This window comes from Octodon degus, unplaced genomic scaffold, assembly GCF_000260255.1.
Source record: "Octodon degus isolate 3935 unplaced genomic scaffold, OctDeg1.0 scaffold00025, whole genome shotgun sequence".
Classification (NCBI taxonomy): domain Eukaryota; kingdom Metazoa; phylum Chordata; class Mammalia; order Rodentia; family Octodontidae; genus Octodon; species Octodon degus.
The window spans coordinates 4,869,586-4,885,339 of record NW_004524601.1 but is presented as its reverse complement, the minus strand read 5'-3'; the positions used below and the strand labels follow the sequence as shown (position 1 = coordinate 4,885,339).

The window sequence follows — 15,754 nt, the reverse complement described above, 5'->3', positions numbered from 1 at the left end:
CCGGGCGGGGGGCGGGGGGCCCTGTCCCCTTTCCTCCGCGGCGTGGCCGTGGGAGCCGCGTCGCCCAGCCTGGCCTTGCCGTGGCCTTGCCGTGGCCTTCGGGCTGTGATCCGAAGTGCACCTAAGCGAGGAGCGAGCGCACACTGGAGACGGGAATGGAGCTGTGATGCGCCCGGAAGCAAGCGCAGGCCACACCTCGGGCTGCCCTGCGCGCAGACCCCGCGTCTGCACGCGTCCGAGCGGTTTCTTTCTAGAGCGTGAGAGTCGGAGCCGGATGGCCCGCATGCTGTCTCCCCGCAGGTTTCACCGGGGATAGAAACACGTATGCAGGATCAGTGGTACATTCTATGCAGGAAAAGAAACAAGGATGTGCTGGCAGGCATTTTTAACCTTTTTGTTTCGAGAACACTAAGTATGTAGGATTGCAGCAGAGAGCCATGAAGAAATAACCCCTGCTGTGGTAAAGCCTTAAATTCCAGCAGTAGCGCCTCGTTTGACTAGTCAGGACTGTAAGTGATCCGAAAAATGTAAATGATTTCCTTCAGGTATTTCATATTGTACTTTTTGTCTGCGTATGGGGATATGAAGGAATAAGTATATTCTGGAGGCTAATTAAAATTCAGATGTGCTTCTTTTTTCTCCATCTAAGTTCACAAAGCCGAATTCTGTCAGTAAGCCCTTGTGCAGGAACGACTGGTCCTGATAGAAAAGATGCTGGGAGATCCGAGGTCAGATGTAAATTCGAAATTTTGGGATTTGGATTTTCATTTTTGGAATGCTTGTGTTTCAGGAATTTCTGTTCTGCTAGCACAGCTTTTTAAATATTTATTTTTTTAGACAAGGTCTCAATGTAGGTCAGGTCTTGAGCTCAACAGGCTGGTCTTGAAATCTCAAGGATCCTCCTGCCTCAGCTCCCCAAGCGCTGGGGCGACTATTGGCCTAAGCCACGTTATCCCGCCTTTTTTTCTTTCTCTTATTAGATACATGGTCTCACTGTGCAGCTAGCTCACTTTGTAGTCCAGGCTGCCCACAAACTTGGAAGGATCCTGCTGCCTCAGCCTCCTCAGTCCTGTGATTCCCAGCGTGCTCCACCATACCCAGCCAAGCTTGCGCAATTCTTTGCTAAACTTTGAGGAGGCCTCAGATTTAGAACACAGATACTACTCTAGGGGATGCGTCCTTTCTTCTTTAAAGTTTTAATACTAATTGTGGAAAAGTAGAACTGTAGGTATTATAGTACAAAAATTACTCAGCTGGGCTGATCCCTTTTTTAAAAATTTGCCTGGTATTAGGGATTGAACCCTGGAAGCACTGAGCCGCATGCAGCTTGAGGCCTTGGTGTCATGAGCCCTTTGTTTTGCTCAGTTGGCCAGGATGGCCTCAAAATTCAAACACTTCCACCTCAGCCCTTCTCCCATCTGTTTTCAATTAAATTTTTCTTGTCAATATTACTTTGTTTTGTCCACCCTCTTCTGTTTTTAGTGTTAGCCAATATTAGAATGTATGGCTTTGGACTGGCTTTATAGGTTCCAACCCTGGATCTGCTGTTGGCTCTGGCTACCTTGACTGAGCCAGTTACCTGGAAGGAAGCGCAGTGAAACCTGCCTTCTCAGCTTACTGTGGCCATTGAGTGTAGCAGTGAGCTGGAGGGCTGCAAGTCCACGACTTAATCATCTTTTCCATATACTTGTTCTCTCATTTGTTGTGGGGTACATTTTCTTTCTTTTTTTTTTTTTTATAGTTTTGCTACTCCTAGAATAAGATTGATAATTTCTACCAGCCTTTTGGGACAGAACTGCCCAAGGTTTTGTTTTGTTACACTCGTGTGTAATAAACACACTTTTCTGCCTTTTTGCATTTTGTGTTCTGTAATTACATACCATTTCTCCTCTGCCAGACTGCCTTCTTTAGTGGGATACATACACCACTGCTCAGGATGCATTAAAGGAGTGTTCAAAGCTTGCTTGTGTACCTCTTGATTTAAAAATGTTAACTTGAAAATAAAACCCCTTAAGCTTAGCATTAATTTAAGAAATACTTTGGATAAAATCTCCAGCTTTTACCTTTATAGTGCTCATCTCATGAATGAAAACTGATATTCCTAAATTGGGCATAAAAATAAACAGGAAATGGGAGAGAAATTAATCAAAACAGGCACAGTTTTTAGTAACATTTAATTTTAAGCCATCTTCCGCTACAGTTTCATTTTCATGAAAAGTACATCGTAGGGAGGCAGTCCTGGTAGCTTAGTGCTACACTGGCTGTGGCATTCCAGACGCCTCCGTCCTGCGCGCATTGCAACAGTTTATCTTGCTCCAGATGTCTACAGCTCCGGTGAGTCTGTTTGCCCAGGGACTGCTCTGCCTAATCCTCAGCGGCTTGCTGCTGCCCCCTAGTGTTGGTTGCCCTTGAAGTCTTGGGAGCCTTTCACCAGTACCTGCTGCCCATGCGCACAGCACACCCTTGAAAGTTTCATGTGGTCTGCTCGGGGGCTCTTCCAGCTGGTGGGCGTGGTGAATAAAATGGGTGTGAGCCTCCTCAGTTGATTACTTTTTGCCTTCAGTTTCTCAAAAAAAACGGGGGCTGGTGAGATGGCTCAGTGGTCTGAGGCACCTACTTAGAACAAGCTAAGCTCAAGCAAAGCACAGAGACCTCGGTTCAATCCCCCAGCACCACATGCTGGCCCGCCCGCCCCCTGGTGGGCTGAGCTGGCCACACACTAAATAAGTAAATAAATAAATAAGTAAATATCTTTAAAAAAAAAAAAGAAAAACGGGATGGAGATAGAACATCTAAGGTTAACAAATCACTTTGTAAAAGCGTGTTTTTTTTAACCTCCAAATACTTTAAAGGTATCTTTGAAATTAGTTTTTTTACCTATTTAATCTGGGCTACTTGTCTTGAGAAGGACGTTATAAAAATCTACTTTTGGCTTCATTTAGTTCCATATAATTTGTTTCAGCTGTATTAATAAAGTTTGAAAATGTCAAATTCACATGGAGAACTTTTAAATTTATTTTGAGCTGTGACATGAGTTTTGAAAAAGTTTCAAGGTCCTTTTCATAACCAAATTTTCTGTGGTTATTTATGTGAATGCTAAGGCTTCAGGTTATACAAGTTACTAGTATGCCAATCTGTTTTTTCCCTATTCTCTATATTCTGGGATTGGGCTCCACAGTGACTTACAGTTTCTCTTAAATATATATTATTAAAAATTTACTGGAATATTTAAAAGCGTTCAGTAGGTAGTGAGGCAGTTTATAATAGCAATGCTGGACGTACTTCCAACTTCTTAGGAGATCATGTATACAGAAACTTTAAAACAACAGTAAAAGAAATTTAAAAACAGTAATTTATTGTCATACCACATGAATAGCTGTGAAATTGTAATTTCAATTTTGTCAGAATGTAGGGCTTTTAAGATTGTCAAAATACAAAATTGGATATTTAATAGATTTTTAATGTTAAAGATGTTAGAGTAAGATGCTGGTGGTGGTAACAGGTCTGTGTACCTATAAGATACTGTTCAATTAGCATTGACCTGTACATTCTAACGTGAAACAGTAGAGGATTGTATAATTCTGTGAATTGTGATTACTCATTCTTTAAAATGTTTCACTGCTGAAGGAGAGGAAAATGTCCAGCAGTGCCTGTGCTTGTGTACTGTTTCCAAGTCGCAGTTCCATCCTGGATGTGCACCCTCCTCTGGGAGATGACCCATCCCCAGCAGAAAAGGTTTCAGGGGTGAGAAAAGTGCGTGAGAACGAGATAGGAACTAACCTTGCATTACCCACGTAGGAGGATTTAGGTCGTGAATCAGCAGACTGGCCCCTGGGGCAGATTCCCACCCGTGAGGTCGTGTTCATCTCTGCTTCTGTGCCCACTGTCAGGTTGAGGAGGTGGTGGAGCCCGCAGGGCCACAGACCCTTCAGCCTTATTACCTGCCCCTCTCAGTGTGCCACCCCGTGGGTCTGCGCGTTAATCTCCCATCATTGTTACGCATTTTGTGTTGGAAGTGGTGAGCCCACGGGACTCCCGCCCAGCAGGCTGCGTGAATAAAACCCAGTGGTAGCAGGCAGGCAGCAAGCCCCAGTGTGTGCTCTCAGGTGTCACCTTCCCCCTCTGCTGGAGAATAGCCTACTGTGCCTGGCACTGGAATGTCTCCTCCCACTGGACTGCCCCTCCTTCTGCTGGCCCGTCTGCTCCTGGTCATGTAGCTGGCTCCCAGTTTTTTCTGCACTAGTGGAAAAGCTGGTTGTCCTCCCTGGCAGTTCTTAAGAGCAGGAGATACATAATTTATTTTTACTTTCCACTTAGACGGGAACATGCACATAACGAACCTCAATTGTTTGTTCTTCCCCTCTCCCTACTTCCCTCCCTCCACCTCTAGGATCCCTTTTCCTTGTGTGCATTATTTTGGTTGTTATCTTCTTTTTTCATTTTGCCTTTTTCTCTAGTTCAGGCTAGCCTTGAACTCATAGTGTGGCCAAGGCTGGCCTAGAACTCGCAGGGGTCCTCTGCATCAGCCTGCTGAGTGTTGGGGTAATAGGCTTGCGGTTGTGCCACACCGGCCGGGCTATTTCTGTTTTTTCATTATAATTGTTGATATTGCTATTTTTAGGGGGCTGGAGAGAGAGCTCAGAGGCATAAGCGCCTCCCTGGCAAGGGCAAGGTCTTAAGTTCGGTCCTCCCCCACAAGTATCGCTGTTTTTAGCTCTAGTTGCAGGATATATGTTTGCATTCATTGCTGGTGTTTTGTACCTGTACGTTTATTTTTGTGCCTCCTCCCTGCCTCTGCCGCTTCCCTTCCTCCTTCATCTTGTCTTTCCCATCTTCCCAAAACAGTGCACACCTGCGTGCTCGCAGGAGTGGGGACACACGTTGGGTCCGTGGCCGCTTGGTGCACCCCCTCCTGAAGGAGAGGGGCTTGTTGTGGGGCTTATGCGGGAAGAAGTGCGCTTTGCACCACGGTGTGAAGAACCGGAAGATTGGTTCATTCAGCTTGTGCTTCTAAGTGGAGTAACCGTGGTGTGCGGCATTACAAAATAAGAGGCAGAGTATATGTGAGTGCGAGACCAGGTCCTGCTCACAGCATTACGTGTACAGCTGCGTGTGACGGTCGCGCACTGCGGTATACAGGTGGTATGACGTACAAAATAAGAGGCAGAGTATATGTGAGTGCGAGACCAGGTCCTGCTCACAGCATTACGTGTAGCTGCGTGTGACGGTCGCGCACTGCGGTATACAGGTGGTATGACGTACGTGGCGTGACTAACGTGGAGATGCTTAAGAACCTCAGCGTGGCAAGAGGCACACTGCCCTCAGCGCCCCCCACCCGTCTTTTGCTTGGACACACGTCTCTTTGTCCTTGCTACTTTTTGAAGCGACTTTGAAATCTTTTGTGTGTGCAGTTGTGGGGTCACAGTCCCCTCAGGGCTGTGAGCCGGACAGAACGTTGACCTTTTGTGGTCATCTTGATCCAAGGGATAGTCCCCAGCCACATCCCGCTTGCACAGAGAAGCTGGGGCGGGCGCTGGCGTGCCTCCCAGCCTCCCTGCCTGCTGGACAGCACAGAACTGCTTCCGTGCCACAGGTGCTTTAATCTGCTGAGCTTTTTGGCCAGCCCATATTTTACTTTTAAGATTTTGGTTTTAAATAATATGTTCTAGTTTTCTCAAAGTGAATAATTAAAACAATATAAATGGTGTAAATTCAGTTTAATTTCAAGAAAATAACCATACTAATTTTTAAAAATTGAGGGAACTCAGACGTGCTAAAAATCAAGACACTGAAAGATACTAAGAAATCATGCTCTATAAAATTACTGTAAATATAATTTTGTATGACTTATAAAACATATGGTAAGGTTTTTTTTGTGAATTTTTGCCTATAAACAAGTACTTGAAAGTATTTTTGAGACTAAAACTACTTCTTTCAGAATCATGGTATTTTAACTTATGCTTTAAAAAGCTATTAGGGGGCTGGGGAGATGGCTCGGTAGAATAAGTACTTCCCTAGTAAGTGCAAGGGCCTGAGTTTAATCCCTGGTTCCACAAAAAAAAAAAAAAAAAAAAAAAAAAAAGAAAAAGCTATTAGGTAAGGGGAGGAAATAGCTCACATGCAGAAATAAAGGGAAAGTGCAAAACATAGGTCTCATCACGTGCACATGAAGCGTGAGGACGGGAAACATTGTCATTAGGATGCGGTGTGAGTGCAGCTAGACCTAAATGTCCCCACCCCCCACCCTGCCACCCCGCCACCCCGCCACCCCGCCACGTAGATCAGACTCCTAGTGATCTGCCTGTGCTCAGCCTCCCAAGAGCTGGGATTACAGGCCAGCGCCATCACGCCCTGTCTCATTTGCCAACTCAGCACTCCCCAGTGGGGATTGAACCCCAGCCTCTGCGCTCTGCCTAAGCAGGTGCTTTATTCCACTGAGCTATTTGGCCAGCCATTAGACCTAAAAAGTTAGAATTGTTAGTCTTTCTGCCACAGGTAGTAATTAGTTACAAGCAAGTTACCAAAAGCAGTAGTGCAAACTGAGATTAAAATGTTTGTGTATTATATGTTGAATTATAAGTGGGTTTCTTCCACATGTGCTATTTTTATTGATAAAACATTTTTAAAAATTGATGATTACTGGGTTTTCTTGTTAGTTTAATCAGACGTACATGTGAATATAGTTTTAAGAATCAGATGGTTCTCTGCAGTTTTGCAGAGAAAAGAACAATCCAGTCGTCATCTTCCTGTTTCTCCTGCCTGGAGCACTCAGGAACTGCTCAGGACCCTCAGGACCGGGAGCCTCTGCCTGCACCTTCCTCCAGGCGCCTGTTTCTTGGGGCGCCCCCTGCTGGCGGAAGGGAGCTGGCGCCTGCCGCGCCTCTGCCTTCCGTCGCGTGCTCAGCTGCGCTTCCTCAGCCAGTTGTAACTGGGCTTGGAACATTATTTAATATTATTCAGTGTTGTCTCTTGAGGCTCTAAATGTTGCAGCTGGCTTGTAGTAAACAGTTACTTTTCCTTTCCTGCAGTACTTTTTTCCTGACATTAATAATTTTCTTACCTTTTTCTTACTTTCCTGCATACCAGGACCTGCCTGGGCTGCTGTGTAGTGCAGTTCTAAGAAGAGGCTGCAGTTCAGATGCCTTGTCTTTCAGGACTTCACAGGATTTTCTTACCTGCTTTCCAGTAAACTTGGTAATAACGTTGATCCTGGATTGGTAGCCAACGTTGGTAGTCTGCTTATTACAGTGAAGTAGCTGGGGTGTTCGGATTACCTTTCGGTCAGAGTCTGCCAGGTGGCCTGTGTCACCTCACATTGTTTGATGACTCAGAATAACCGCACGGCCAGCTGTCATTGATTGGGCAGAGAGCTGCCCTGCGGGGAGCTCAAGTCGCTGCGGTCAGCAGCATTCGGGTGGCCGTGGCGTGTACGGGAGTGGCCTGGCACTTCTGTGTTGCGCCCTGCACCTCCTCCCCTCACAGGGTCTTTGTACCCGGCAGCTCCTACAGGTGTCGACATTCTGCAGGATCAGAGCTTTGTAGCGGTGACACAGACTGAGGGAGACAGGGATGTGTGAAGGGGTTATGGTGATAAAGAGCTGAGGCGGTGGCAGGGGCTACCCCAAGAACAGCGATGTCTCTTGGCGGCGTGTTACTGAAGGCTTGTATGCACATGGAGTGGAAGCACGGTGAGGCCTGTTAGTGAGTTACCTAAAGTCACAAACATGTTAGTAGTTCAAAAGTCACGTCAGTATTTAGTGTAACAGCACCCCAGCCAGCATCTTAACTAATCTCAGATTATTTTTTTGAATTCATAAATAGCAGAGCAGGGCAGAGCAGATAGCTCAGCAGCTTAAACACCTGCCTGGCAATTGCAAGGTCCTGAGTTCAATCTCCAATACCCTCCACCCCCCCAAAACAACATAAGTAGAGCAGCTGCAGTAAAATTATATTGTGAAAAGCAGAAATGTGAGTAGTTGTTCAGATATTTAGGGAGAAATGTAGCTTTCTACATAAATGTTCCAAATATAGTAAAGATGGATTTGATGTGCTGTGGATTGGTTTGGTACCTTAAACAAGGTATTTATAGTCTGTATTTTTTTATGTTAGTGAAATGGGACGCATTGACCGAGCTCAACCAACATAACATGCACCTACTGTTTTCTTTTTAATCTTTTATTTGTTTGGTACAAGGTCTCACTGTGAAGCGCAGACTCGTAGTGATCCTCCTGTCTCAGCCTCACCACCACTAGGATTACAGGTGTGTGCCACCACATGTGGTTTGGGGGCCCGCAGGGGCTGGCACAGATACGGTACCAGGGATTGAACCCAGGTCCTTGCGCTTGCCACTCGTGCTTACGTAGACTGCTAAGCTATCTCCCCAGCCCACATCTACTGTTTTCATTGGAGTGAATTTGGGGGAGAAAGATGAGAGATGGCTGGAACTACATTCCTCGTTCATGGCACTATAAGCTAAACATGAGAGTTTACAGATCAGATAGCTGATATAGTGAGGTACTGAAAGAAAAGCAGGCCCTGAAACTCTTAAGAGGGTTTTGTGTTTCCTGCTGGGGACTCATTTCTGCAGTCCTTTTGTCCAGTGCACATTTATGATGTCAGAGAAACTAGGGTGTTATGGGAAGTCTTCTCACCAAGCGCTGGTAGACTGGACGCCTCTGTAATCTGGAGGGACCTTGGATGTGCTGACAAATGCTACGCGTACTCACGTCCGCTTTCTGCAGCCCTCTTTCAGAGGAGTACAGCGAAGGGGCTTTCTGCCTCAGTGCTGTGCTTTTGGAGTCTAAGTGAAATATAATGCCGTGTCTGATAATCAGACTATAAGCTGATGTTCTCCTCCGCAAGCAGTTCATGTACTCAGTTCCACTTCGAGGTGTAGTGGCAGTGCGGGGATGAGCTAGACAGAAGTGCTTCTGTCCCAGTGCACATGTGGGGTTATATAAAAATAACACATTTCATAGGTAAGTCGAGATGTGGGTGAAATCCAAGTTTAAGTACCATTAATAACTTACCTTAAATAGCACTTAACTAGAGCAGAAAATCCTGTAAGTCTTTTACCATGTCAAAAATATGTGTATTACTTGGTTCTGTTGGTTACTAAGAGATTGAGACTTGCCCAGGGACTCACGACAGTCCGACCTCCAGTACCTTCGGCACTCTGACTGATACTGCTTGCTGTGCGCTCGGTCTCGTGCATGGCCTCTTCGCGTGGCGTCTGCACTCCTGGTATTGAATCACAGAAGGAAGCTAAGCCACTGTGGGCCTGCATGCCCGCAGGATGAAGATCCACCACGCCCCTCACTGTGGAAGCACGGTGGTTTTTGTGCAATTGAAGATAACAAATATAACCTACTTTATCTATTTTTTATTTACTTATTTATTTTTGATAGTAAGAAACAATTTTATATAGATAATTTTGCCGCAAGATGAAAGAAAAAGACAAACTTATGTACACGATATAATATACAACACTGGGATACGAGCAGATATATCTTGTCAAGATATGAGAAACAGCTTGCTAATTCATAAGTTATGTGAAAATTAACTTTGTCAAAAACACATGTTCACAAATTTCTGAGTATGTATCTTAATATTTAGTACAGGGTCCACAGGGTCTCTATACAGATTGGACTCACTGATCCTCCTGTTTTCAGCCTCCCAACCTCTGGCATTATGGGTGCATGCCACCATGCCCAGTCTATAACCTACTTTAAGAAGCCCTATAATGAAACCCTTAAAACTGAAGTCCTTTGTAGAACTAGGAAACTGTATATACATTTATTAAATAGTCACATTAGCTTACTTAAAAGCATGGTTATTTATATAATCTCAGTTGAGTGATTTCTCTTTGAATTTTTACCTAATTGACCTTCAGGTCATCATTTGGGAACATTGAAAAGATTTAAAACCATTCTAAGGGGCCAGCAAGATAGCTCAGCAAACTAAGCACCTGTTTAGGCAAGCACAGGGACCAGGGTTCCATCCCTGGCACCACATGCTGCTCTGGCCCTGCCCCTGGGCCTGCCAAGCCGGCCATCAGGACCGGGTGTGGTGGCACAGGCCTGTAGTTATATAGTGAAACCCTGCTTAAAAACCACACAGAGAACAGGAACATTTTTGTGGTATGTGCATTATATTAGCATTTAAGGCAGTTGCTAATAGTGTTTTGGTTGGGAGATGGACAGACACGTTGGTGTACGTGGAAGGACCCTGCCTTGAGTGGTTTGGGGCATGGCCCTCAATCACGGGCTTGGCCCTGATCTCCCCACTTCAAGCTGTGGGTTATATTCTGTGGCCCTCATGTTCCTTCTGTGTGAAGTAGGACTGCTTAGCTAAGTGTTCTTAAGGCTCGTTTCATCTTTGCTCATGTAGATAAAATAAATGGTTTTACTTGAGAAAATGTCTATGAGGGAACTTAGGTTAATGTAAAGTATTTTTATTTATTTAAAATTTATTTATTTTGATTTTTTTGAGGCAGTGTCTCACTGTGTAGTTCATACTGCCTCAAATACGGCAGTGCTTCTGCCTCAGCCTCCCAAGTGCCGAGGTTACAGGCCTGTGCCACCACACATGCTGTTAGAAATGTTAAAAGTGGAGCTACAACAGAAAGCCTGTAATTAAAGACTTCTATTCCATGGAAATGTCAACCTTGATTCTTTCTTTGTTAATTGATAAACATTGTGCATCTTTAGTATGTGCAGAATTGTGTTTTGAAATACCCATACATCATAGGAGGACTGAATCAAATTTATGAACTTATGAATTTCCTCACTTTTTTGTTTTTGTTTTTTTTTATTTATGTGTGTGTGTGTGTGTGTGTGTGTGTGGCCAGCTCAGCCCACCAGGGGGCGGGGCTGGCTGGCATGTGGTGCTGGGGATTGAACCTCGGTCCCTGTGCTTTGCTAAGCTTGTTCTAAGTAGGTGCTTTAGACCACTGAGCCATCTCACCAGCCCATTCCTCACTTTTTTGGTAGGTGGTGACAACACTTAACCTGTAGGTATCAAGAATTTACCTTATTGCCTGTAGGGAATCCATTTAGTTTTCTCTGTATAGTGTGAGTTTTAATATATGTATGTGTGTTGAAATGAACATTCTAATTTCTTTCGTTTACTGGTCTAGTGAACCTCCTCTAAGTGTTCCCATGTACTTGGTGAAACAAGATCTTTCGGTTACGTTAGTACCATTGTCTTTAAGAGTACAAGTGAGCAAGGGTTGGCCAGATAGCTCAGTGGGCTACCCGGGTTTCATCCCCTGCCTGCTGTGCTGGTCCTGCCCGCGGGGTGTGTTGACAGGGCAACTGAGACTGGGCGTGGTGGCATGTGCCTGGAATCCCAGCACTTGGAAGGCTAAAAACAGGAGGATCACTATTAGTCTGATCTGTGTAGTGAGACCCTGAACTAAATACAACTTTAAAAAAAAAAAAATACAAGTTAACAATGGTTGAGCTTCAGCGAGATCTGTAGTTTACGTCTTTCTCAGTGTTTCTGTCTTGGTTTTGAAAATGCACTATGGTTGTGTACAGTGTTATCATTGGGAGAGTTGGCTGAAGAAGACTTGGAAAGCACCCTTTTTACAACTGAATCTATTATTTCGGTATGAAAAGAAATTCATCGTTGAGGATTAAGCGTGTTTCTAGAACGGTGGTGGCACACCTGTGGCAGATGTGCCTTAGCAGGCGGTGTGTTGCTGTTGGAAGCTCCAAAAGGTTCGCCGTCACTGGTGGAGAGCCTCCATGTCATAGGTTACTAGTCGAATTTTGAAAGGGGTAACCCTCTGTAGGAATTAACAGTTAAATTTTATTTGAATCAAAACACATCTATAGCAAAATTCGCACATGTGAAGTACGAAGCTTCACCATTCTCCTAGAGGAAGATACACTCACTTAGGTGACGATGCCAAAGATGATCGAGCCCCTAGGCTCCACCCATGGGTCCTCCACTTGTTCCCTTGCCAGGGTGTAACCATCGACCTTACTACCTAGTCGTAATCTTCATGCTAAATACAATAGCACACTGGTGAACTCCCACTTTTTATTGTATCCAAAGCAAAATTTTACTTCAAAAAAACCCCATTATCCGCACAGAGTATAAAGTACCATGTTGTAAATTCACCCTTCCCTTCATGTAGACAGGGTGCAGTGATGGTGTAATTCAACTTTTAGCAGGGATCTCTCCGAAAGACGACAACAGAGCATGAAAGTCATTCATGGCAGCAACTGCTAGTTACTTACCAGAATTCATTTTTCCATTTCTTGGCCAACATGAATGTAAATTGATGTCTGTAGCATGTTGTGGAAGTCTTGAGCGGCTAGCTCAGTGTGGTTTGCCAGATTGAAATAGTATTCTCAATTACAAAAATAACAGTTTTGAATTCACAAAACGCAGAAAACTCCAAAGCATGATGCACAAGAGTATTTTAACTAAAACAAAGCTGGCTCTGTCAAGGCTGATAATAGGTTTGATGGGACACTGATTAGGAAATTATTTCCTCTATTTCTGTCTCCGCACTAAAGATGTGCTTTGTGCTGTAGGGCGCAGAGGGAGTCTGTTCTGCAGATGCTCGGGAAGCCAGGGCGATGGTAGGTGAGGCTGTGTGGGTGCACACCACCCAGGGTGCAGGGAGAGGGCTGTGCACATTGCTTCCCACACTGCTGGAGATGCAGTTCCGGAACCTGAACTTTGTTCCTTCTCTCTCCCCACTGGCTCACCCAGCATCCATCCAGCCTGGAGCCCTGCTGCCCTTGGACCTAAGCAGTCATCCTTGGCTGTTTCTCAGAGGAAAATCTTGCTTTTGGGGTGGGGGTGCTGGGTATTAAACTCAGGACTATGGCATTTAGTGACATCTCAGCCCTTTTTATTTTTTGCTTCGAGGTGGGGTCTTCACTACTCAGCTGGGTTTGAACTGGCTGTCCTGAAGTCTCTGAGTGACTGCAGCCATGAGGTTAGACCACCACTCTGGGCAAAACTGGCTTCTTTCTTAAACTGTTAACGTCAGGTGACTTTGCTGCAGTAGCTGCTAGCCCGCACTAACAGAAGCATTCTTCATCCAAGGGATGTGCATCTGTTCTCTTTGAGACGGACTCACTGTGTTGCACAGCAGGGTTTGAACTCCTAACCCCTGTGCTCCCCTCCTCTCAGCCTCCTGAGCAGCAGAGACGCAAGCCTGTGGCCCGTCAGACACACATCCCTTGTAGTCTCTAGTTGCAGAGTTGATGAATGATTACTTGATAAAAACCAGCCCAGGTTTGAACTCATTCCTGCGATAGCGCTGTGTCCTTTGCATTCGTTGCTTGGTGTTCCTTTGACTGAAAAGATGAGACTCAGTCTGTTTTTTTCAATCCTCACAAAAAATTACCTTAAAGAGCTTAGATACTGCATACTTTGAAAAGAGTGACCAGTGACAGTCAGTGCCAGGTGTGCCACCTCGATTTTGTGTGTCTGGGATGTTCCCTTGGTGCTGTGAACATGTATGTCCACCTGCACCTCTGCCACCTGCCTGTGGTGACAGCAACCTGTGCAAGCCAGGGGCACTGCTGTGCTGTGCTGTGCACTGCTGTGCTGTGGGGGACGCTCAGAATGTTGCCCTCAACCGGGCCTGCTCTGGGCTGAGTGTGCACCCTCTCGCATACCCATGTGTTGGGCCTGCACATTTGTCAGTGCACAAGTACACTTGATGTATTTTACATGGAGACTGAAACTGGGCATGGTGACGCACACCTGTGAGCCCAGCACCTGGGAGGCTGAGGCCAGGGATGGGAGGCCAGCCTGGGCGCATAGAGACCCCACCTCAGGAAACCTAAATAAATAAATGAATAGATAGCGACTTTACCCATGAGACTGTACAAGAAACTGAAATACTTGGATTTAAAAAATTTCAAACTTAATGTAGCTTTGAAATTAAATATATTTTATTATAGACTACTTATTGAAATTCTTACCTCATAAATGCCTATATGATTCACTCTGATTCAATTGGATAATCATAATACTCAAGAAAAACATTTACAATAAATAGGGACAGTTTGGTACTGTATTGCTATAAACAGAGACTCGGGCTAAGTACCTTGTTTCGGACTCCCAGGACAGACTGCCGCTTTGCCCGCCCTGGCTGTCTGATCTTGTTGCAGTAATCTGCATTTCTGGTTCCCCGGACCCATGGTGGGATTAACCACAGACACAGATCAGGGCATCACGCTCCACAGGCGCTGCAGAAGGGCGAAGTGTCTGTCTCTTGCCTCGGCTCATTCATTCACTCCTGTGCGGTGCGGGGATCAAAGCCAGGGCCCTGCGGGTGGTGGGCAGGTGTTCGGGGCGCTGCACCCCCCGCCTCTCCCTGGCTGCTAAGGAAATGGAGTGCTGCAGGTGTAGTTACGTAGGTAGACCTGTGCTGCCGCTCGGAAGTGATGTGGTCATTGTCCTTGTGTGTGTACGTCTTACAATATTGCTATAAATATGTACATACACAGGATATCTGAAAGGAAGGTAATTTGGGTATTTTAAAATTGTACGTAAATGATACAGCAGGTTTCTGTCTTTGTATGTTGGGGCGGGGCTGTACAGAGAGTTTCAGTAACTGCCCAGCTGACCCCAAACTTGTGTGCTTCCTTCTTCAACCCCTACCCTCAGTCTCTGAGCTTAGAGGCATGCACCTCTACCACTAGCTTGTAGTTTGCTTTTGCTGTTTTCCAAGTATTCTTATTAATTCATGTTTCCTCTCAGATGTAAGTATAATCACGGCTGCTGCATAATATACCCCATCAATTTATGTGTTCTTTCACTGATAGATTTGGTCTCGATGGAGACACTAAAGCTGACAAAACCAGCGGCCAGGTTTTGCTCACCCCTTTCCTTGGGGCCCGTTAGGCTTCAGGTTCACCTGAGTTCTTCCGTACACATACTGAGGAAAGCACCTTCTCAGCCGGGCAGTGAATGTTGGCCATCTCGCGCCAAGCAGTGTTTCTTTTACCAGTGTTTGGCTTTGGCTTAGGCACGTGATGCAGACCTGATCAGAAGTACAAAAGGGGTCCTTTGGAGGACATCTGAAGGAAAGATTGGCCTCCCAGAGCTCCATCTGTGTGGATAGTAAGTGTGGAGTGGCTGTAACACCACAGCCGTTGCCTTGAGGCGCGGGGCAGCAGGACCAACCTGAGGCTAGTGAGCGTGAGCCACCCTTCTCCCAGCTCCTCCTTGTGCGCAAGTTCTCTCTCTCTCTCTTTTTTTTTTTTTAGAACCGGGGATTGAACTCAGGCCCTTGCGCTTGCCAGGCAAGCACTTAATTCTGCTGAGCTGTCTCCTCGGCCCAGCCTGGTCTTGAGCTTGCTGTGATTCCCCTGCTTCCTCTCCTGAGTGCTGACATACGGGTGTGTGCCACCATGCCTGGCCTTGGGTTTTCTTGACTGTACTTAGAACTTTCAGTTGTCAAGTCGCACACACACATGCACAATCCAGCCACTAGGGTGGTGTTTGGCTTTGAATCAAATTTTTATGTAGTTTCTGCACTTTACTGTGTTTCACTAAATCTGGCCCAATTTTGCCTTTAATGATTTCATACCCCTTCTTCCTCTGCTCATTTCAAGGAGCTATATAGTTGTATACAGTACATTTTGTCATCAGTTTTCATTGGAGAAAATTTGACTTCCATTGTGCTTTTAGCATTGGGGTGTAGCTAGAGTACTTGACATGCTTGTGGCCCTGGAGTCAGTCTCCAGAACTTGACATGCTTGTGGCCCTGGAGTCA

General features: G+C 45.5%; 1 protein-coding gene and 1 pseudogene across 4 annotated transcripts in view; one reads left to right on the top strand and one right to left on the bottom strand.

Annotated features, from left to right (window-relative positions):
• The window catches only part of LOC111816027, a 67,963-nt pseudogene extending 58,677 nt beyond the window's left edge, over positions 1-9,286 (bottom strand).
• Positions 1-15,754, top strand: part of Slc39a10 (solute carrier family 39 member 10) — a 96,571-nt gene that overhangs the window by 36,851 nt on the left and 43,966 nt on the right. Inside the window, exon 1 of one of the 4 annotated variants that reach the window (XM_023712374.1) lies at positions 30-545. The exons of 2 other annotated variants lie outside the window; for them this stretch is intronic. The gene's annotated coding sequence lies outside the window, so the exon portion shown is untranslated. Of the gene's footprint in view, positions 1-29; positions 546-15,321; positions 15,378-15,754 lie in introns of those variants that run through there. One more of the 4 variants, XM_023712376.1, reaches the window with a different exon arrangement.